Source organism: Phalacrocorax carbo, chromosome 6, assembly GCF_963921805.1.
Source record: "Phalacrocorax carbo chromosome 6, bPhaCar2.1, whole genome shotgun sequence".
Classification (NCBI taxonomy): Eukaryota; Metazoa; Chordata; class Aves; order Suliformes; family Phalacrocoracidae; genus Phalacrocorax; species Phalacrocorax carbo.
The window spans coordinates 58863246-58888399 of NC_087518.1; the positions used below are offsets into that span (position 1 = coordinate 58863246).

Consider the following 25154-nt stretch of genomic DNA (forward strand, 5'->3'; position numbering starts at 1 on the left):
TTCTTACCTCTACGCCGTCATATTGGTCAAAGAGCATGCAACATTCTGCAAGATCAAGCTGGGTCAGCCGGTTAGAAATGGGTAGGTACTTCATTATCTATTCCCTCACCTCACAATGCCTTTAACTCTGAAAAACAAAACCAAAACCCAATTACAAGTACTATTGCTTAGGAATGTTAAATGACTGAACAACTCAGAAAGCACTTAATAGCATGGAAGTTCTACCTTTATGGCCAAAGAGATGAATACTTTCTTGGCCGTTTGGTAATAGGTAGTTACCTACGAATTAAATTAAGATTATTCCATTTAATTCATTGTTTCATTGTAATCCTCATAAACAGGGAATGTTCAAGGCTATATTTTGTTTAGCTCTCACAGCTGAATCAATCTTTTAGAAGATGAATCAAAGTCATTCATTACTGTAGCATCAATTAAAAAAAATAGTCAGCCTTTGTATTCAATGAGAATGTTCCTCAATATGCTCATTCAGTGATAATGCCATTCTTACATGTGTAACACATAAGATGATGTACAAAATTACGCTGAATAGCAAAAGGAGCAGTGTTATCTGTAGGAATATGGAGGAAATGAACGAAACTGCATATTCTATAAGACAGACAAAATGAAAAAGATTCTGTGGTGGGTGTTTGTCTAAGATATGAACATAGCTGAAGCCAACCTGTTACGGAGTATTTCTACAACAAAAGCAACTGAGAGATTGTTACAGTTTGGTCTCCATAATGATGTAATCTGAATTTGCGTTCTGTAAAAAAAATACTTTTCGTTACTTTTTTTCCAGTTGCTAAAATGAAATAAAAGATAGACATTAAGATGGACACGTGATAGACATTGGAAGACAAAAGTCAAACACAGAAAATAGTCTCCCAACATCACTGCTCTATGTAAGCAGTTATGTAAGACTGACACAAATACTTAAGCTTCCAGAACTATTGAGTTTGCGAAGAGGTTTCTATTTGCAAGTTTGAGCATATCCTAAATATATGCAAGGATGCCCAACTCTAAATCTATAACCTGTGGCCTGAACACTTCCTGTCAGAGCACTGATGCCAGAAACAGGAAATGCTCTTGTTCAGACATGTGGTGTCTTTAATCACATATATTTGATACATTTTTAAATTTGAAGACTTTCATCTCACCTGTACTTCAGGAAAAGTACTTGCTTATTAGCTTTGCGTAACTCAACTGGAATTATGACTTTTCAGCCACAAATCACTTGTTCCAACACATCTGTCTACTCTGAACACATGACAACAAGCTGCCCAAAGGCAGCTGACCATGTTATGTGGTCAGCAAAGAGCCAGTGTTGCTTTCTGTCAGAGAGAGAAAGCTGGTTAGCATTTTTTAAATTCTTGGAGTATTAGAAAAGCATGGAAGCTTTTCTCCTCTTCCCCCCCACCCCCCCCACCCCTTTTTTAATACAAATTGCAAAACCAAAAATACTGTCCTGCAGAAAGGTAGGCCACAGTAGCAGTATTACCTGTGTTAAAGTACAATACATTCCCAGAAATACTTTGAAAGCATTTAAATTAGAACAAGTACTGTAAGTAAGATACACAATGTTTTGGACCAGACATGGTTTTGGAAGCCACTATGAATTTTGCGTCAGTGGTCAACCTTGGAAACAAGTCAAAATGGTTACGCTTCAGAGACACATACACCGTTACACTGTGGAAGCTGTAATCCTGGAATTCGTCACTTTATGATCTATTGATGAACAAACCTGCTAATTTGCAAATTACGTTGGGAAATCCCTCAATCCTCTGCCGGAATATTGCACTATATTACTTGCTTTACTGCAGGTTTTTTATTACCCTGAAAGTATTGCAGGAAATGGATGACACGCATACATCTAAAGAATGGTGGTATTACAGTAACTAAGAGCATCTTGTGGAGTAACATCGATCAGAAAAATTTCAACATTTAACGGACATACCACAAAAGAATGTCTGAGGAATGTTAAAGCCACAGAGAACATTCTTATGTGAGGCGAGGACAAGCTCAATCTTTCATTTATTAGCTTGAGTTAAACAGGTACTTTCAGATTGCAAGATGGTCGGCATGAAAGGCATACGATTTTCAGGGAGATAAAAGGAAAACACAGCTAATTGGTTAAGACATTAGTAAGACCATGCCTGGTTCATATACTTCTAATTTAGTCACAGACTTCATTTTTCTTGTCATAAAGGAACTTGTTTTCAAAACTGTTTAACAGCTTCACTAGAAATATATTTTTTTTAAACTAAAATTTTCATATTTAATTTTGAATATTTAGCTTCCATACTAGTACACAACAATTAAAAAATACCTACAAGAATTGGTGGAGAGTCACCACACTTGTCATTCCAGAACAAAGAGAAATTCTGCACTAAGCATGAAAGGAATCCCAGAATTTCCACAGAGCAACATTCTCTTTAAACAATATAGCGATAAACAGTGGCTATCCAATCTTACTTGGCCAGCTGCATTTGCTCTGTTATTAATTTCTACGAAATGAAAAACAGAACAAAAACCCCAGCAACCCCCCACCTCCAAACCCCCATACCAAAGGAAATTCAAGTGAAAGCAGAAAATGTTAACCTTATATGAAAAGATACTAAGAGATACAAGGTGTATTGTTTTCAAATGAACTGCACTTACACCTTTGAATGTGATTATTTTACAGCATGCTTTCATGTGCTGTTAAGTCTTTGTTGACACCTGTGTAGACTCCTCCGTACCGTTTTAATGAAAACTTTTTTACTACAGCTGAAGGGGGGGGAATCTCCTTTCTCCCACAAGATAACTAACTGCCTTTCTGATCCTTCTGCTAATGGTAGTTTTGGTGAAGAAAGGTAACAGAAACATTAACTCAAATATCTCTTATTTAACTAATAGCACACTGTTAATAGGAAGCAGGGTACAACCTAGTGGTCAGGACACGAGATATATTCAGAGCCTGCTCAAGAGTAAAATGGAATTACAAAATAAATTGTAGAAGACCCTAAATATATCATTATGAGAACTGGTTTTAGGCACATGGAGTTTCCTATAATTCTTTTACTTCTACAGTATTTATTTTCATTTCTGAAAACAGGATTAACTCTTGCTTAGGGCAGGTAATGCCAACATTTTTTAACATCCAAAATACGATCATAGGTGCACCAGCAAGGCGTATGGCAGATGTTGGGCACATATTTTTTCCCCACTGAGAAATAAATATCCTTCCTTTCCAGAGGAAGAAAGGAAACAAAAAATATAAGATGACAGACAGCGTGATCAGAGGGCAATGAAGATCTATGTTCTATTTACAGTCTAAACAATGTCACTTCCTGTACATCTTGGGTTTCCTGCAATAAAGAGATCGTCAGGTTTAGTCACATCACCATGTCAGATTTTGATGGGATATAACCCTGGTCGCTCCATGACTTGTTTCTATTTATTGAGGCTTTTTCTTCTGTTATTACTTAACCAGCTCAAGAGCGAAGTTACAGTATTTTGAAATCCTTATGTGGAAGGTCTTGCAGTATTACCCGCATCATGTATACAATTTCAGGATTTTTTAATATTAAAAGAACCCAAACAATTCAAATGCAGCCTAGGTTTCTACTGTTCTGTTTTTGAACACCAGCCTTTCAAAGGCTTTTATGAAACAAAGTTGCTGCCAAAAAGGTATCAGGTAATAATGGGAGGTTCCAATGGCAGTACTCTGATCTATTGAACTGAACTTAGCTTTTACTTTTGGAATGCTTTTCTGTATTATCTTAAAAACATGCTCACAGTTACAGTCATACATATTAGGGCATATTTGAAGCAAAAGCACAGAGAAAAGCGTTTTATATGTAGCTTTTAAATCCAACTGTTCATACTGCAATGCTTTACTATATTGATAATTTATTAGTTTTCTTCTTTCCCTATCACAGTATCCCAGAACTACCAACAGATGCTGCTGCTGATGTTGGCTTGTTATACCCCAGACACAAGGTAAGTGATAGGTAATACCAGATTCTTAATTCAGCTATGGTTTTGTCAAATTAGCTTCACTGTAATTTTTGAAAAGTCAGTATGTGTGTATTAAAGACACCAAGGTTAAGCAACTCAAAAATCACTGTCTGGCTATAGTAAGCACTCCAGGGACAACCATTCACGCTCCTTTTCCAGTCTCCCTTGTAATATGACAAGGAGTAAGCCATGTATCATGGTGTCGTCCTGTCCCCACCGAAGCTTTTCAGGTGAGCCAGCAGAGCCAGCAATTTCATCTCACCTCAAAAGCCTTTTATCTTATTGTGCCTTTTCTACTTCAGCAAAATTGACTGGTATTGTACTTCCAAATTAAGACTGGCTTCCTGCTGCGATGCAATCATTTATCAGGAAAAATGGATTTATTGGACACCTGCACAAGTAAGAGTTTTCTTAAGGATTTTAATCACTTGAACTTGGCATGCCTTCCTTACTAGCTGCCTTGAATCAAGGGCCCATCAGTTCTGTTTTCAGATGCACTCAGATGTACTTTCATTTTCAGATGCACCTTTATTTTCCTCTGGCATCAGTGAAATCAACAAACTCTCTAAATTACAGTCTCAGTAGAGTTAATCTTCCCATGTAACATTCTGAACACCTCAGGTCCTGTGTTGTGGCACTATGTGGTAACACGGACCAAAGGTCTGCTCTCTTTGCTGATCACATCTTAACTATTTATGCTTAACTAAGCAATTTAGACAAAGTATTTCTTGAATGTTCTATTGCAATGCATATTTGAATGGCAGAAAGTTTCTGCCATTGGAGTGCCAGTTTCTGAATGCAGTAGAATGAAAAACTAGAAAAGCTGGAAGTGGCCATCATGCTTGTGATGTCACCTCTCAAAGATTTTACCATCTTAATGCAAAAGAACTACCTTTTCTTTTGCAGCCCGGGTCATAATTCTATTTCTCCTCTCCTTTCTTTAAGCAATTTGCCAAATGTAAAGCATGTTGCTAGCAGTATAGTTTAAGGCAGTAAATCTGTGTATTTTGGAAGAACTCAGAAGCTGACTGCTCTGTAAAAGCAATACTAAATGCAGAGTGGGAAAGTCAGAAGATACCAGTCAATGACCGGAAGCTTGCTTCATCTTTATCACTGCCATAACATCTTAGTGAGAAAAGTAATCTCCTTCTCCAGGGTTTGTTAATACAGAAATGGTAAATTGCCATAACTTCTGAGAGATGTGTTCTAGCCTAGTTCCTTAAATGAAAACCAAAAATGTGGTAGGTTAGAATTGAGCATGGTTCTCCTCATCTAATGAGGCTATAGGTTGGTAATGCACTGATCAAAAACAGCGTATTATAAAGCCATCTCCATCTTTCCTGCTAGCAAAAAGGGAAGGGCATCTGCAAGACAGGGCAAGAGACAGAAGCAGCAGAAATACCTGAAAAACAATTCATCAGGAGAACCAAAGTGTCACTGATCAAACAAACACTGGCACCGTGCACTAGACAATCCAGAGAAAGCACTTCCTGGGCCAAGGACTGTGGCTGAATGGGGTGGGAAACTATGACTAAAAACCCTGTTTCCCCTACTGTGTTGATCATCCCGTATTCACAGAAACAGAGCTTTGTACATTGTATATGAACTGGATGACATCAAAGATAAGCTACTACCTTTTTTTTTTCTCCAGATAGGAACAATTTGCAAAACCTTCAAGTTTTTATTAACTCTGCATGAAAAGGAATAATAGGCTACAGCTAATCATGTAATAATTACTGCAATCAGATTCCACCTCTAGACTTCCATCACAAAGCATCTTACAAGGGAAGAATTACCTACATAAGAAAATGCCATTGATGGATATGTGACCAATGTACAAACCACATGCAGAGGGCATCAAAGGTGGATAGGGAAAAAAAAGTATAACATAAAAAAAGGCTAGTGTTCTTCCAATGATGGTGGCTTAACCAAATAAAACAGAAATAAAAGTGATCAAAGTAGTACTTCTGAGAATCACAGAATCCCAGGTTGGAAGGGACCTCAGGCATCATCTAGTCCAACCTTTCTAGGAAGAGCACAGTCTAGACAAGATGGCCCAGCACCCTGTCCAGATGACTCTTAAAGGTGTCCAACGTGGCCGAGTCAACCCCTTCCCTGGGGAGGTTATTCCAATGGTGACTGTCCTCACTGTGAAAAATTTCCCTCTCGTGCCCAATCGGAATCTCCCCCCTTGTCCTCTCCATGGGACTCTGTGTAAAAAGGGAGTCTCCATCTTCTTTGTAGCTACCCCTTAAGTACTGGTACATGGTGATGAGCTCCCCTCTGAGCCTCCTTTTCTCAAGGCTGAACAAACCCAGCTCTCCCAGCCTATCCTCATATGGCAGCTTCCCAGTCCTTTGATCATCTTGGTGGCCCTTCTCTGGACCCCTTCCATCCTGTCCACATCCTTTTTGTATAGCGGGGACCAGAACTGTACACAGTACTCCAGGTATGCCCTGACAAGCACTGAGTAGAGAGGGATAATGACTTCTTTATCTCTGCTGGCGATGCCCTTTTGATGCAACCCTGCATCCTGTTGGCCTTCTTGGCTGCAGCAGCACACTGTGTCCAGATCACAGTCTGCACGCAAACATACACCTTTTAATCCATCTTGGACTGTGAAATAAAGCAAGTGAGGCACAGACTTTCTTATTTCTGCCAACTATGTTGCAGAAACAACTACAGCAAAGGAATTGGGAAGACAGCTGGGGAGCAGCAGCACTGTAAGTCACTGTAGCTGTTTGATTTAGTGCAAAAATCAAGGCCCTTAGACAAGAGAAATAGCAAAGCTGCATGGAAAGCTTCAGATCTGGTTTGTGATACCCAAGAGGTTTAAACATCTGTTTTCTTTTGCTCTGGAACAAAGTCTTTTAAACATATCAAGTTGATGTATGTCTTAAGCAGTCCCCTTCTCTTAATGAAAGGACAGGCCTGATTAAGGTTTCTGCCTCTTTAACCCACAGGAGTATAGGCAGAAGCTGTATTACTGAAAAACTACCAAAATATACGTTTTACTAGAATCAGATTTTATGATTTGATGAAAAGAGATGAGTACTGGAAACCAGTACAAGAAGCAAAGCAAAATTGCATACCGCCAAGCGCACCACTGTCTTGCAACGCTAGAGTGGCAAACAGAGCAAAGGAAGCACTTAAATCCAAGCAGTAACTACATTACATTGAATTTAAAACACAAATGAAAGCATGTCCCATCAGAACTTCTAAACCACCACATTTTAAAGTCATAATCAGTATTTGCAACTGATTGACAAAAAACAACTAAACAAAAAACCCTAAGACTCTGCACATAGGAGAATTAACTCCCATCCCCTTACCTCTTTCTTGGGCTTTCTAGACACCCTGGCATCTAATTTCAAGCTTTTCCCTTAATTGTGACTACTAAAACATAATTAACTTGAGAATTTCAGAGTTGTAATCACAATATTCTATGGAAAACATGAAATTCAAAATAAATTCTAATCTCTAAGAAATGCATTCAATTTTTGTATAAATGCAAATGACAAACATGTTTGCTTGTAAGATATCAAAGCTGCAAGCTTCCTTTCATATTTATATTGATACCAATTAGCAGTAAGTACAAGCCAGCCAGATATAGGTGAACTTCAAAGATATTTCACATTGTAACTATAAGTAATTGTATTTTCCATCAAATTAGTTGAATAATTACAGCACAAGTCTGATACTCTTAAGTATTAATATGATGACAACTCCTCCTAGTGGAAGCACATCTGACACAGCAAAACTCAGAAAATACAGATTTCCTAGGTATAATACCAGCATTTGCTGGTACCAGCTAGCTCTGCATTTTTTCAACCCTCTTCACAGATTTAAACTAGACTCATCCAACTTTTCAGTACTACAGAAAAACACCTATGGGCTTTTAAGGAAGATGAAAATCACTTCACTTTAAAGTTTGCTACTGCAATGTTGTAACATGGTTTATTTATACACATAAATGAGAATCAGGTTTCAAATGAATTTAAAGTAATCTTTTACAATAGGACTAAGTCCCACCACTTAACACTGTCTTAAAACTTTGGGTGAGACTGGTGTAATGCAAAGTAACTCACACGTATTGTGAACAATGAAGCTCTGCTGATTTGCTGGTGCTGGGAGCACAGCCCTCTGTGGCTCCTTTTTGTTTCCTCTTTCACTCATACTTCATATCAACTGTGCCAGGAATGATTTCCATGTGAATGAATCCCCTGCATTTATCTGAATAGACTACTCTGTTCAACCAGTTCCATCTCCAAGGGCTCAGTCACAGACATTACACATGCTCTTCAGCCTGAGCCTACAGGAGTGGTTTTTACAATAATAGCTCAGAGCAGACAGAGATAGGGGGAATATGCAGTATCACACAATGTACTGACCAGACTATCAATACTCTCATTCATTTATTTTAATCCCTGATTTGCTTCATGTTAGTTGTTCAAATCATTGTTTTAAGCTATCACAATCAAAATATTTTGGTAAAATTTTGAAAAATTGTTGTGAAGGACTTCAGGATAGTGAATTCTTTGAAAAGAAACTATTTGCATAAATATTGTTGGCAGGCTAGTGACTGAAGTGACACTTCTAACCTGGATCTTTAGTTCAGTCTGACCTTTAGCAAATCTATTACAGACTACAGAGACACAAACACAAAACATTACTCCACTTGTATGTGCTGTTCTGGCCAATGTTTATGTAAAGATAAAGAGTCTACAAAACACCAATCAGGACTTAAATACATACTGACTGAGCAACTCAGTAACCACACAGCAGATTATCATTCATAGCTAATTAAAGTGTATGCCTTAACATCTACTCAGACTATTGTGAAAGAACAATTCAGTTATATGGAATATAGCTATTTGGTTTTCTCCTTGTGATACAGTTCTGTTTCCAGATGTTTCACAAATAATACCACAAACATTGAGCTGCTTTATCCTTATGTCAGGCGTCAAACCGGGTATTTTCAGTTGGTAGGTAGCCAATACCTATCACCAGTAGCTTACAAGAAACAACTAAGACAGTGGTTTATCACCCTTTATATACTGCCTTATGGAAGGCATAGACTAACCACCCTTCATTTACATTCCTTCCATAACTGAAGTGCAACTTTCTCCACTTCTTAACATCAACGTATTTTTAATTATTAAGCAGAAGTTTAAAAACAGAAGAAGCAGTTTTTCACACAATCTTATTCAATGGGGAACACATGGACACAGATGTTCTGTGTAGCAAAAGTACAAATGAGCTTAAGAGGCAGTATGTGCAAAGAAAACAAAACAACAAAATCAAAATCTGTTTAAAGCAAAGACACAGAGACAATCAAAATCTCTGAAAATCCTTACACAACGAACTACCAGCAGCTGTGGTGATATCCTGGGGTAATAAGTACCCCCGTATACTTATGTTCTTACAACACTTTTTTAAGCATAAGCTCATCCTATGAGGAGACTGATATACTTTTGGTCTGACTGCATGCAGATGTCCTCACCTTTCACTTGGATCACGGATCTGGCATGAACCTGCTCCACTAGTGCAAAATAGTTAAAAGAATTTTTAAAGTGTCACTTTGCTCTTGTAGACTTCAACAATACTGGCAATTCCCTAACTCTATGCCCAGACTTGTTATTGTACATACTCCCACAACTGGCCTAAAGTCAACATGAATAGTGTAGCGTGTATGCGCATTGATTGACAGAAACGGTAAATGTCCGTACTTGATGCAGGTTGGAGTCCCCCACAGGTGACCTGATCTGACAGCCATCAGGTGGTCAAGTATTAATAAACCTAGCACTTCACCAGAAAAGATGGTAAAAATCTCCAAATTTATTCAGTACATGCAACTTAGCAGATATTTTGAAGACTAGGGCTACTTTTAAGTGTGTTTATGTGATGCACACTCTAGTTAAATAAATAGAGCTAAGATCATCAAGCCCTTTAGCAGCAAGTGTTGATCACTACAGTCTACTAAATCTTTCCTCTTTCTGTATGTCTACGTGGTCTTGTGTAGCTAGATGGGAATTCACTCTACCCGCACCTGAAGCCAATCACAAGCAGCGTATTAGTGCAATGCTGAGCTTGAGCCAGTATGCACTGTTGAAACGACTCCACAGCTGCTTCTCAGCTTGAGCAGCCAGAGCCTATAATGTACCCAACAGTAACAGACTGCAAATGCATGTGCCATATAATCAGAAATCCAGTTAAAGCTAGCATGCTAAGCTCTCTGTGGGGAGAGGGGATCAAGAGAAAATGAAATTACAGCTGTGATTCCGAGCTAAAATTTCACTGTAGAGTAATCCAATTTAAAATGTTCTAGTCCTTCTCCTATCAACCCAGAAGTCACTAACCTCCAGTGCACCAAGTCTACCATTTGCATGGTCAAATGCTAAACTGGATATGTGAAATATTGCAAATGAAAATGTGAAATTTTACTCTTTTGCAAAGCAAACAAAACATCTGCCCCCCACCCCCCCAGTGTGCATTTTTTAAAACATGCAGATCCAGGACCACTCAAATAAAGAGCTTATCTCAAGTTCTTTAACTACTAGTTACTACAGTGCAATAGGTTTCTGAAATGTTCTATCATAGAGCATAGATCGGTCTTCACCTCTTCTGCCCTTCAGAATAGGAAGGGGATAATAAGACTGCCATATTTTTTTAATAAGGCTGCTCATACACGATATTTGACTTCATACACACAGAACTCCTGACTCAGGCCCCACAATTTTTTGTTTAATAACAATATGCTTTTTATTTGCCATCTGGTGCTTGAACTGTCATGGTAAATTTAGGTCTTTCTTTCAAGTTGTTCTACAAATAGTGTAACTTTTTTTAAAAGCGGCGATACTCACATGAACAATTAACTCTAGGAATTGAGTGCTCTCTATTCTACCAAATTAGACTTGTGATAAGAATCAAACTGGCAGCAGTAATAACAACAAAATAGAGCACAGGTGTGTGTTTGCTAAATTATGACCAAGGGACAAACACATGCTCTCTTTTCAAGTTATACTCCATTATGCCCCTATATTGTAGTCCACTGCAGCGTAACAGAAGAAAGGACTGTACTGGCACTCCCCACATATGCCAGTGCTAAATCAATCTTTTTAGCTTAAGACACAGATAAAGGTGGTTTAAGCAAACGCAGCTGATTTTGCATTGAAATGGATTAGAACAAGTCTCAGTTTATCTGAGCTTAGTTTCTCCTTTTCTGCAACAGCTTAGTGGTCTTCGGCCTCTCTACTCTGCAACCTGCCTTTGCTCTCACGTCCACGTGTTCTTACTGCCTGGCTGCTCTAACCTTCTGAACTGCGTAGTTAACAATGGGAATTGTCTCCTCCTTCCCTCTCCCTCCTCCCCACGACTCTGGTACCCCAAGCTACAAAGCCATGCCTGGCACATTTCCCTAGCCATCTACGCACTCAGTTTTGTTGACTTTTATTTTACCATTTCAAGCACAACCCCTAATGTAAACTACTTCTATTTATTTAGATAATGGATTAAGAGGAACAGACACTAGACAAAACATTTCATATTAATTACTTAGATTATAACTGTTCCAGTTATGTACTGAATCTCACAAAACCAACAAACGGAATCCTAGTGACAAAATATACTTAATGATAAGATCTAAGAGAACAGGAAAAATAAATTCCTGCTAAGCCATGGTGCTGTCATGTAACATAAAAGGCTTATTTTGTAACTTTTTACAGTAAACTAAATTACTTTGAGATAAAAATATTTCTTCCTTATACAACATAGCAAACCAACATAGTAGCAAATTATGTTTTGTTAGAAAAAGTCCTGGTATTATTTCTAAAGCAAGTGAATGGCAAAACCATCTACCACTTAAGATGTTACCTAGCAAAGATAATGAGGTGATAAGAACCATTTAGGGGTTTAGAGCAGAACATAACATACTGGTGGCTACCTCCAGATATACTTCATAAAGCTTCATAATAAGCAAGAACAGAAATAATTAACTTTGTCTGAAATGAAAAATAATTTAGTTGTAAATTCAACCCCCTCAGAAAGTAAACTCACTCACTGATTTGTTTATTTTAAATCAACCTATAATTACACAGGAAAAGAGGAAGAGTGAATTTCCTGAAGATGATCAATAATCGTAGAATCATTTAGGTTGGAAAAGACCTTTAAGATCACCGAGTCCAAATACGCAGGCTTATTAAAATAAACTATTTTATTCAGTGAGAATAATCTATAGAGCACTGGGCACAAAGCTGGAAAAAATGTTGTTTTAACCCAAATTCTATTTTAATTTTAGATTTGTGTTCTCTCGCTCCTCTAAACTGGATGTCCTTGCATACACAACATTTAGGGCTATGACTCACAAGACCAGGCAACTTGCACCGAGATAGCTAGCAATAAAAAAAATTCAGAGTATCATTAAAACTTAAACAAAAAATTGCAATGGTCCAGAAGCTGCTTTATGGGAAGCTCAGCCATAAGGAGCAGTATGTGTCATAATCTCATCAACTTTTAGTAAGTCAATCTGCCTGTCGGCGCCAGACAGGGCCTTTACTTACTAAATTCTAGCATCTGCTCGCATCTGCAAAAAGCAACAGCTTATTTTTCTACTACACCTTTGGACCCAAAGAGCTAGCTAGCAGAAATGTTAAGATATTTTGGTTCTAGTTAGAGAAAACATTGGTGGTGAGTCAGGAATTTCTTTGAATCAACTGAGTTTAGTTGCAAAAATGCTACCACAGTTGTATTTTTGTGAACACAGGGCAAGACTGATAAGCAAAGAACTATTTCCTTTCTCTTTGAAGATATGGTAAAGGCAGTGCCAGGATTCCTAGAGCCAGATAAAAACCACCACAGGTAGATAACACAAAATGCTGAGCCAGTCTAAACTTGCGATGCCAATTCAAATTTGTTGCAAGTATTTTTGCTTAATTTTGTGTTAGGAAACTTCATGCTTTACCAAGTCTGTCTACACAACAGTTTTATTCATCTTTCTGCAGACAGCCCACAGGATTTCTTTTCAGTCCCTTCCTGTTTCCCTCCTACTCCTTGATGCAGTGTTACTGCATTCAAGCCATGAACCACCTTTAAATGAAGGTTTGAGGGTAGATTCTACCAATTCCTCAGTGATCACCACTGAGCTTTCCTTACCTACCGATCCCTGTACTGCAGCATTCCTCATAACAAGCTTCCATCAACACTGTGCTGTACACTGAGCCTCTCCATCAGAAAGCCCTCCAGCCTTGCTCACCATATTGTGTAGCAATCCGCTGCAATAATATTGCACCCCTGCAGAGCCCAGATGATCCATACTGCTGCAGTATAGGACACCATTAAATAGAACTTTGGTTCTCAAATGGAACTTACAGAAGCTCAGCTGTGATTCAGAGCCAAGCTTGTTGCTTCAGCCAAGCCCTGAATTTGCACCAATATCTGAACACCTGTGGACTGCCACAAGTGTATCTTAGATTGCATTAAAAACCCAACGCACTGCAGGTGAAGCTTCCACCTCCAGAACTACTTTGCCTTTGATTGTGTTACATCTGTAATCTTGCAATTACCAGATAAACTCCTCATCACAAATTTTATGCTGTATCAAGTACAGCCTGAAAGGAATCCTTCAGTGCTTCTGAAGTCTAACTCATTAAACCCTTCCTCTGGTATCTGAAGCTTTACCTATTCTTATCAGTAGAGCAAAAGACTACAGAACAGCTCATTTACAACTCTGCGGTATTAACAGCAGCTATCCTTTGATATATTTACCTTCATTTATACTCCACCAATTTCAAAGGCATTCTAAGTGCTTACAATACAGCAGTAAATCTGCATGCAAAAGTAACACAGACTTTTACATCAGCAGTAGTAGTCCACAAAATGAAACTAAAACAGAACCTAGCTCAAGTCCTGTCCTGGAGGGCTTGTTTAAATAGGCAGGCTTTCAAAGGGAGCCCAGATTAGGCTCACTGTGGAGGAGGGTCTGTTCTCTGTTGGAACAAGAGGGTAAGCAAGTTTCAAGACTGACAGCATTGCATGTTAAAGCCTGAGGTTTATTAGCACAAGTATCCATGTTGATCTTAATAGTCATGCTAACATTAACTGATATATCCAGAAATCTGATGTACACCAGTCTGTAACACAGCATTGTACTAAGTGTGTAGTTGTGGGAGGACTGTATTAATATATTAAAAGAAATATTTCTGTAAGATACTTAACATCGTAAGGAAATTTTCTGCTCTCAGTTCTAACGATATGGCTGGGCATGGGTGTACAAACAGAGCTTGTACACAGACAGACAGTGGAACACCAGTCAAGAACACTGCACTTGAGGACTTCTGCCTCCTGTCAGTGTGAAAAATGATTCTGAGAGCCCTTCCTTCCTTCACTGAAATGTTAGGGGTTATTGATGTTTCCCAAACTGCACGGACAGAGTAGTGTGAGAAGTTTCCTAAACTGTTTTGCCTAATTCTGATCTTTTTTAATTTTAGTGAAGTTTCTCTCAAGTCATCTCTCTACATATAAGTGAACAACTCTATTTTATCCCCCTCCTCAAACCATCTTGTCCTTTTTACTTTTCACTTTCCCTCTTACAGGTTCCTAGACATCTCCACTTCTAGAGAAGTCTTTCTAAAAGTATTTTTGAAAAGTAGGAAATAACTCCATATCAATAAGAAAAGCCCAGACAGAGAAATATGGGATGCAGGAAAGAGGAAGAAAAACAGAAGCTAAAACCAGCCAGACAAAAAGACATCAAGAAAATTTTAAGCTGAAGCTCGTAAAGACAGAATAGAGAACAGGAACCTAGCACAGACCAAAACAAAGATCTGAAAGCCTGCAGTAAAGCATGATCAGAGAAAACACTGACACACAAGAATTACTAGATTTTTCCTTGGGTTTTTTTTGTCCCACCATTACATACGCAATAGCACAGTTTTACTAGTGGAAGAGTCTGTAAATGCGTTAACTCTCTGGAAGTAGATCCACCCTTGGCTAGATAATAGGCTTCCATTTTTTTTAAATAAAAAATTTTCCTCCTCATTGCTAAAATAAACCCTCCATACTTGAACTGCATCAGTTGGTATGCTGTCTTTTGACTGAATCCCTGTAAAGTGATGCCTTCTTCAAGGCAGTTTTTTGATTAGCTTTATTTTGTCAGGTCTTAATGGACAGTGAACAGCAGAGGTGTGAGATTTTTTACAAAGTGTTGATATTCTGAACAGTTGTGATGTAGGGTAAGAAAAAGACAGGAAAGTATACTGCTGAAATACAGCTGAGGTTCAGACAAGCAAATGGATCATAGATTTAAAAACAACAGATCAGTCTAAAAATGTATCAATCCAGTACTTGACAGTGACATTTAGGATTAAAAATCTCCCCATTTTTAACCTTTTAACTGTGTAATGAAACACTGAAGTTTCTGCTACTTTTTCCAGGTTATACAATATCTGCTGTGTCACAAAGCTTCCTATGGATTTTCACCGCTTAGTATGTTCCAGAAGGATGAGTTATGCCATTTTACAATTGCTTTAACTAACTGGTTTAAGGTCCTTTGCCAATGCAGTAAAGAATCAGCCAGCTCAGAAAAATCTGAAGCCATATCTGGATTATAAATCTTGTTAGTTGTTTAGAGATAAAACAATCAGACTTGATTTCTAAAGAAATCACAAAGACATCAGTCCTCACAGATATGGGTACATAATACTTCTAAAATACAAGCATCAACCAGAGATGCCAGTGGAAATTAGGGGTTCTGGAACAGGGATTGATATTTCTAAAAATCGTCTTGGTATTTAGTATTTAAATGTTTATTATTCAGAAGCTCATCATCCTAGATGTCTCTCATCCTGGGGGAAATAGGTACTGTTACAGAGATCAACACCAAAGATTTCTGAATGGAATATTCAGCTACCATTTTAGAGAACAGATGCAGCTATTCTATGGCCAGTGTTACTGTCCCTTAATAACAACAGCCCTCCCTTCAGGTGAATGTCAAACTTTCCACATATTCCTCTGTGCTGACTTTGTTGATGCTCCTTAACTCTTGTTCTCAGATTGAGACAATTACTTCACCTATAGGTCAGTGATGTGAGGTGCAGAGATGCCCCAGTGAGCTCATACATGCAGTAGAAGCATAGTGATATTTTGGAACTCTAATTAAAAAAAAAAAATCAAACCCAAACTTTATGGTAAGTAATAATAGGTTTTCTTTAAAGTTACAAATAACCATTTACTCTAATAAAATCAGTTAATTAGGTTATAAAACTATACAGATTATAGCCTTGTCATTTCTTGGATAATTAATTCAGGAATGAAAAATTGTAGAAGAATTTATGCTGTTCTCCCAAAAACTATGTCTAAAAAGTGCATTCTGTCAAAACAGGGTTATATTATTTTCTTAGCAAGCTTTCCAGACCTAACAGGAGGTTAATAAATACAAGGCAATTCTGTGATGTAATCCAGTTAAAGATAATTGCACAAAAGATCATTCTTTACTACAAAAAAAGTCTCATGTATTCCCAACTAAAAAATGTTTGAAATGGAGTTTGTTCCTTACTCTGTTAACAAAATGTGCACCAGATTAGATGTTTACCCATATTTCCGGATCTTCACATACAAATCAGTGTACTTACACTATAAATATACAACTTAAAACAGAACCTGTGTGCAATTTCAATGGTCTAATTGAAATTACCCCCTCTTGGGTCTAACTATAAATTCAAATCAATAATATTTAAAGGAAAGCTTTTTAATAATGATGTATAAACTCTTATCGATGTGTCTTATGTGTAGTGAACAAAAAAGCCATGATCTATTCCAAGGAATTTCCTATCTCCTTGATTTGGCAATCAAGACAGCTATATTTAATAATATTATTTTTCTTCTTAAATGGTATCTGCCTGAATACAAAGTGAGTCTTTTTAAAACAAACAACCTACAAACACCCCAGCCCACCCCACAAAAAACCACAATGCTTTTCAGTCTACTATACCTTTTATATCAGTGTTATGATAATATATCAGAGATAGCCCTAATTTCAGCTGTTTCAGACAAGGAAAACACAAAAAGAGACCAAACTGAAAAAATACAGACAGTGTCTGGAGAAAGTGAAATTAAATTATTAAAAATACATTTTTTTTCATTCTAAGATACAAAATGTTTATGATGATGGAGAGCTCCAACAGCACCATACAATATTCAGTAAATGTTTGCTATTGTTCAAAACCACTCAACTTCTGACTCTCCAAAACTACCACTAGGTTCTATAGTTGAAAAATATTCGTGCAACAGGGAGCTGCTCTAGCAAGCCTAATGATGAGGGGATTAGAATGGAAAATGAGAGCACTGGACTTTCTTTTCTGGCAACATAGTTCAAATCCCAAGTGAGACAGTAGGATAAATGAGCCAGACGGCCTTCATTCATTCTCCAGCAAACAACACACCACAAAAGATCCATACATTATGCCAGGAAAACACTCAGCAAGAATGAGAAGCCTTGGAAACAGAAATTCTTGACTCAAGAGTCTGGTTGAAGGTCACTGCTCTAACACTGCAAAGTTCACTTGATTTGCATTTTATATATTGATATGTAAAGGAATTTGAGTTGTTTATGATCTTTTCTTTCCCGCAAATGATCCAAAGATGGAGGCAAATATTAACCTTTTCAATTCCAGAGCTTAGTGGAAAGGGACCAAAAGAAACACTTCACATTATTGAAGGAGCTACTGAAAAATACACTGACAAACTTTTTTCTCATTTCTGTTGAATTAAAAAAGAAAGCATCTGTACAAAGGAAAACAGAGATTTAAAGTTTCCAGTTTCCACACCAGCCCTTCCCTGTAAATTAATAAGCCTACATCCAATTTGCTAGTTCAGATCCTGCTTAATAGCTTTGTAAAATCCCTGTTAGCTAATTAAACATGATGAACTGATGTTTACTGATTTGCTAAGTGCCCCTCCTTTATTTCCTAACAAATGTATGCTACATTGATTTTTTTTTATTCCATGACACTTGAATCAAATGAGACTAGACACAGTTAAGAAAGCAGCACTAATCTGATGATACTACTCTGACAAATAAAGTGACAGGCCTTTCATTAAAAACATATAGAAAAGACTCCAACAGTGACTAGATTATTTTCCTTCTTTTCAGAAACACTTTTATATGACAAAAAGGGTTCTTAGCCTGGCATCTAATTATAATTCTAATAATATAATCCACGGCAAAGGATTATGCAATCCTTGCACAATTTGGAGGTGTAATTTACTGCAGAAACCAATAATGCACTTAGACATGTATCTTCAATGCAACAAATCAGGTAGGTAAGTGTCTAAACATTGGCACTGGTTGTTGCAATCAGCTGCTGGGGCAGGGAAAAAAAATTAATGGTTGCTTTCAATAATTTTGGACTTGGCAGTTTATTATTTGAACTCACTTTATTACTGAGTGTGACCAAAGAGGAAGACACAAAGCAGCATTTGCTTCTTTACAAGCACTTGATCAAATGCACATGCACACAGAAGGCATTCACTAATCTGGTCCACTGTTATACTGATTGTAAACTGCTGAATGATTTTCCTTGACTCAAGCCTGACACATACTGTCTGAGAGTATTCTTTAGCCAGAGACATGTATCTTCCCCTAGATTTTTCACGAACTAAAACCAACTTCAGAAATACATTGCAGTTTTTCAGCAGTAGGGACTATAACTAATGGTATTCTTTATCTTTTGAAAGTAAAACCAACCTAAAAATACATGCCATTCAGTCAGAATATCTTATAATTTTTGCCATCCAGGGAACAAAGGCACAACATCTCATTTCTCGAAGTCAAATTTCTAAGCTCATAAAATTCAAGTGCCTCTATGAATAGTACTTGCATTTTGGTTCCCCTTGTGTTGAAAAACACTAGCTGCAAGACTTTGAGGAAATGGGCTTACACAGAAGAACATGAGTGGAAACTAAAAGCTTCAGCCTGGACAAAACCATGACATAAATAAGGGAATTAGAAAATTAATTGCACCATGAGGTCTTGCCTAAGGACGACTAATGCTTTTCAAAGTTCTTACTAACATCTTCCTTTGCTGACAGTGTGGCATATGGAAATAGAAACCACAGTCTCTGACCCCTGCACATAGAACTAAAGCCAGGACAAAGACGACAAGGACCTGACATAAATTACTGCTGTAGCTAAGTAAAGTTCATCTGCATACTTAAAAATAGTTACTTGACAGTGCCAGCCACTGGTGAGAGGAATGCGTTGCTCTCACTATAAGGAAACCTAGAACCAGGGACAACCTGGCATTACAGTATCTCAGTGGCAAACATGCAAACAAGAAAAGGCTGAGACAGATCAAAACAACAGTGTTTAGAAAGGGTATATTATGTATATAACACTATTTTACTAGGAATTTGTGAACATTGTATTGCACTTCGGCACCCTCTGGTGTTGACTGGTGCTGAGAGCTAAAATTCTGAGGAAAAAATCCACTCCGTAGCATTATTAACTGCTGAGACACTCCTGATACACATAAAGAACAGGACCCTATTATTCTAAAGCACAAAATTCGTGCTACAAACCTAAGAAATATGCAGAAGTGCTAGAATCCAATCCATGTAACTTAATAGCAAGAAACCTTTGTTTGAATACTTAAGAAAATCCTTGTATTTTTGATGCAGTTTGATAAAAGAGTTACTTCTTAAATATCTCTTTGCCTAAAATGAGTTATGTGTCATTAAAAGGTTCTTTGTTTTCAGTTATATATTTGCTAAAATAAGATCATTACTACTGCAACATTAAAATGAGAACCTCTTTTTAGCATGGCTCACTCTATCATCCCTCACAAAGAAACTGGTGCTTGTGCCATGACTGCAACATTTTTCCAAACGTAGGAACAAGTACGATCATGTGAAGCAAGCTCTAAGCACTACTGATGTAAAAGTGGGAAAGCAAGACATTGCACCGACTGGGTATTCCAGCTGCTGTTTTCCTAAGCCTTTTCTACCATACAGCAACAGCATTAGATCACAGACATTTACATGCAAACTTGCTTACACAGCATGTTTCCAATCTTTTCAATCCCTCTGTGTCTCTCAAAGCAATCGTTGCATCTTTTCGTTTGATAGTAAAACTATCAATTACAAAACAAACATTTATTCAACATATTATTGTATTTTTCAAGATTCTTCCTTATTTTTTCAAAGGCAGCTGAAAAGATATGTTAAAATAAGATTCATTTTATCTTCCAAATTATTTAGGCTGATAAATTGACAAAAAAATATATTAAACCAATTCAGATGTCTGAAAAAAATAAAATTGCCCTGAATATTATACAACACAAGAAGAAAGATTCCCTATGTTACTTAACTTGCAAATAGGTAGTACATACAATTTTTATGAAAAATGCAGACCATGTAAAATCTTACTATAAACAATTATCTCTCAAAATATTACATTACAAATATTTTAATCTTATTCTCTGTGGATTTGAGAATACCCCTCACTATTATATAATCAGAGGTTTTTTTAATTCTGAATTTTAAAGAACAGTATTAGCATACTGAGGAATAAATGCCACAATTAAGATCCGAGATTAAGATCTTTCCAAATTTTAAACCCCTAAAAAGTTAGTTTGGAAACAGCTGCTAGCACACCTAATTCTTTGTGATTAACCAGTGAACACTGTTCATAACTATAAGACAGTACTGATTAATAAATATATATCCAACAGTTCTTACCAGAGAAGGAGGTTTTCATGGTCTATTTTGTGCTCTTAAAATGCAAAAGCTTCTTGGCAAAAGACACACCTTGAGAAGTCCTATGCCCAATCAGGAGCTGGACCTGCCTAGAAGACAGCAGCTGATGAATCACACTGACAGTAACTGAGCAGGGAGTTTCTCTTTTTTTTTTTTCTCCCTCCCTAAGTCAAGGAGAAGCTGTATCCTGTGTCCAGTGAACTTTTTCACACCTTATTTTTAATTACTATTATTACTTCTCTACTAAGTGAAAAATGTGCCAACAAGCCATTATGAAATACAGAAGTTCCTACTTTCAGGTGAGAGTTTTGCAAGCTATTTCTTAAAAAATATTTCTTACAAAAAATTTCTTCAAAAAAAGTTGACTTATAAACTGGAAGAACTTTAACTGCCCCCAACCAACAACAAAATTGATGTGCTTACATCAGTGTTAAGCTATGCACAAGTTTAAAACACCCTCCACCAGTGCAGAGCTAAACAGATCAATAGAGAGAGGTAAACTTATCTACTCCAGGTACTGTGTTATATTTTATCATGTGTTATTATTGTTTGATTATGGAAGCCACTTAGGAGTTTCAGTCCAGATCATTCCCCACTCACCTAGGCTGTGTATCTGCCCTGAAAACATTTATTCTCTCAAAACCTAGATGTGTAATTGCATCACTTTGCAATTATTTATCCAGGTGATTTTTCTTCAATCACAGGTGTACTGATCCTAACCAGACGGCTACTGTATTGAGGAATTAGTGACCCGCACACCAGGCGCAGGCTGGCGCTGTGCTTGGGTACAGCTTGGCTGCACAGTAAGCTAAGCCAGCTAGCTGTAACACAGGAGCCAGCAGGCAGCTCCCACTCTGTATCAGCGATTACATCGCCTGTGTGCCTTATCTAAAAGTGCAGCAAACAGTTCTCAAGTGAACCAGCTTTCTGTTTGACAGTAGAAATGAGAACTAGAATTGTTTTAAGAAAATGCTTTAAGACCTGAAAAGACCAAAACATCAGATGACCTTCCCATGGACAGGATCTGCCTGGCATGCTAGGCTCCGATTTGAGACCTGTTTGATACCACGAAACTCAGCATCTGGAAGGACATAAAATTATCTACATTATCCTTTTTATTTACAGTGTTAGCTCCAATAAATGGTATTTTAATCAACGCTTTACAGTCTGAATGTCTTCCTTACTGGGACCATAACAAACCATCATCTCCTAGTGCAAAACAACAGGTCACTAGATTGCTTTTAGGTATAACCCCAAAGTAGAGGAGAGGTATGATGTCAGGAATGTTAAAATCCATGCACTGAAAACTAGTGATTTTGTAATTTAAGGTACCATATTAAAGTTGGGCTACATATGGCTTGCAGGTGTAAAGTCCCATGCTAGATGGATGTCACACAAGCTCTGCCAGCACAGAGACTATGAAACAATCTGAACTTCTAATTTTACAAAGAAGCAAACTAGTACAGGCTGTTGGGGACTGATTTAATCATGTTCTGGTGGGGACTGGCTGCACACTCAACCCAACTCCATTCCACACTGCAGGAGTGAAGACCCTGAAAGAACAATCTCAAGCCAAACCAACCCCCTACCAAAGTTTCATGAGCACCACCATTACTCTCTTTCCCCATAGCCCGGGTCGGCATGTTTCTCCTCTGCCCCGTCTTTTGTTCACCTGGCCCTTCCACTGTATTCTCACATCTTCCAGGGATTCCAGAGTAACCCCTCTGCCAGATTCTGCTATTCCGTTTTAACTCAGCGTGAATGTTACTTGTCCAGCCTGCCTAGAGATACCTTTTCTCACACTTTAACCAAATGCTGTTTCAATCCTTTCGCATTCTGATAAGTAACACAAAACATACAACTGCCTCTAGTAAATAACTATTGCTGAAAACCAAGATGCAAACCTGTCAGGCAAAAAACGTAAGGGCTCTATGTAACTAATACCAATTACATAGCAATTAATGCCAAACACAAAAAGCACCCATTTCCCTTCCAAACTAGCCTTGAATAGGATTAGTTCATGAAGGTAAATTAAGAAGCCATATTCCCACTTGTACACAGACAATAGAATACCTTGTAATCACAACACTCACAAGAGCAAGTGATAATTTTGTAGGAAGCTTATTGAATAAAGGCTGCTTGTATCTAAATCTGACTGAAATGTCCCTGAGCCTCTATCTGAGTGTAAACACCTACCCAGATCTCTCTGTAATTTTGGATGGGGGCTGTGACAGTAGTTCTTTCAGCTTTTTCAGACTCTTTTTCTGGATTCCACACCCTAGTGGTTGCAAACTTGAATATTTACAAAGTTAACTACAGTCAGGTGTTGCAATAATAATATTTACATATTTCCATGGAGGGTGATGGCAAAAAAAAAAAAAAAAAAGAGAGATCTTGTTATCAGCAATTCCTATAATTTCCAGCTATCGCTGACTCTGGAAGCTGCTTGTTTCACTTTGCTGCAGGAATGACTGGTACCTATTACTAATTTGAATAAACCAAGATAAACTTGTATAAATATCTATCAGAATTCTGAACACAGGAAATAAATTTTTTGCATTGTTAAGTCAATGCTTACTGCCTGCCAGCATTTTGGAACCAGAAGTAAAGCCTCCTACAAGAACAAAGGACATTATTTTATTTCAATGGTAAAACTGAGGAAAATTCACTGCTGATTAAGAGTGGCAGAGCTAACTCTGCACATTCATCACAAAGAAGCCTTTGTGCCTGCACTGCCTGCACAGAACAGCCTTTGATGGGCAGCTTTTTGTTTCTTCATACTGTAACTTCTCCAGGGTGCTAAGTTGCATTAACTCAATGGCTGATTTTATGAGCCAAAAATTGGAAGGAAGAGTATGGGACAACGACTAATAAAGGTTTAGCTACAAAAATCACTTGCTAGTTCAATGATCTTCCACTATGGCTGTTAAAACAGAGAAAAAAGTTTTACTGATAGATTACAGAAGTGCAGAATCTAAGTTCGGTGTTCTGCTTCTAGGCTAACTGCAAAATTGCAACATGGCATTCACTTATACAATACACTAAATTACTTCCAAAACAAGTTTTCTGTGTTTATGGATAGAAAGCATATTTTTTTTACATCTGTCAGTCTTGGAGCACTGATCAAAGTATAATATTCCATACTATGATATACCAGTATACAATGCAGCTGCCTATTTACCGAGTCATTCTAACAAAGGTTCTTGACAGCAAATTTTAATTTAATTGGTGTATGGGGAACTTCGGTGGTTTCACTTTCCTAAGATACATCTATTACCTTCAACACATAGTAAATTAAGTCTTGCAACTGTAATACCAATTAGCCAGATTTCAAGTTGGCCAGTATAAGATGGTAAATGTGCCTCAAATAATAAGTATTATCCATTGTATCAGCAATAAATTTTGCAGATTTGGCGTTCTGTAAATATTAGTCAAACTACATTATATAATCACCGTCATTATACATTTTTATAGATGGAAAATAAGAAAAAAAAGGATAGAGTAGAATTCCAGACAGGTAACTTGGAGCTGACCTGGCTCTGCTAGTGACTGGCAGATGTGTTTGACCAAGTCACAGACATGACAGTCTACCTACAACCGGAATTCCACAATCTATCTTGTTTTACAAAACCATTTGATATCATTAAATTGAATTTTAAAGGCTAGAAATTCCTAAGAAAGTCACAATCAAAGTATACATTCCAGGTAACTGCTATGCTATTTCTAATGTTCATAATCCCAACGACATCTTAGTTCTCCAACTGTGCACAAACTTGCAATTCCTTCTGTTTGCTTCCCATACTGCAAGCATTTATGTACAGGCACTTAAGATGAGCGCCAGCAGTGCTGTTTTCACAGAGGAAGTGTGAGATCCTCCCCTGTCATAAGGACACGTCTTCACTAATCCTGAGTCATCACTTCTCTTTAGATTATGATAACCCTTCCTCGCGATGTATTCTCTCCTTTGCAAGCCTCTTCTGCTCACTGAAATGACTGAAGAGACACCTGGGCCCCTGTAACCTTCACCTTCCTGATATATCCCTGGTGCCCACGCAGATGTGCAGCAAGGGGCAAAAGTCTAAGGACAGCCTTGACAGTCTCTCTGCAGTATCCTAGATCCAAGCCCCTGCACTCAGCAGACATCCCAAAACATCACATCAGAGTAGCGGATGGGAATCTCCAGTACCTCTCAGCTGTTTTACTCTTCTTTTCAATGTCTGGTTCAGGCTCAGCTGGCTCTGATGCCTCCCTGTGATGGGTCTTTGTCATCCTCACCTCTTCCCAGGGCACCGCTCTTATTCTGCGATTGCAGCTCCGCAGGCAAAGGAGCCTTCTCTTCTGTTCCCAGAAATAACAAGGCTCCAGCCCCCTCCATCTTGGGACTGATTTCCTGTTGATCCCTTCTT

At 37.8% G+C, this 25154-nt stretch overlaps 1 protein-coding gene and 2 long non-coding RNA genes across 3 annotated transcripts in view; 1 reads left to right on the top strand and 2 right to left on the bottom strand.

Moving 5' to 3' along the window:
* Positions 1–96, bottom strand: part of BCAR3 (BCAR3 adaptor protein, NSP family member) — a 75267-nt gene extending 75171 nt beyond the window's left edge. The window contains exon 1 of the mRNA XM_064455523.1: positions 8–96. The gene's annotated coding sequence lies outside the window, so the exon portion shown is untranslated. The remainder of the gene's footprint in view (positions 1–7) is intronic.
* LOC135313978 (uncharacterized) lies at positions 1–21784 on the top strand. The gene is made up of 3 exons (XR_010373488.1): positions 1–81; positions 3921–3981; positions 21453–21784. It is a non-coding gene; the product is annotated as an uncharacterized LOC135313978 (long non-coding RNA).
* The window catches only part of LOC135313977 (uncharacterized), a 15106-nt gene continuing 10688 nt past the window's right edge, over positions 20737–25154 (bottom strand). The window contains exons 2-3 of the long non-coding RNA XR_010373487.1: positions 21730–21829; positions 20737–20837 (exon numbers count right to left, since the gene is read on the bottom strand). This is a non-coding gene — a long non-coding RNA (uncharacterized LOC135313977). The remainder of the gene's footprint in view (positions 20838–21729; positions 21830–25154) is intronic.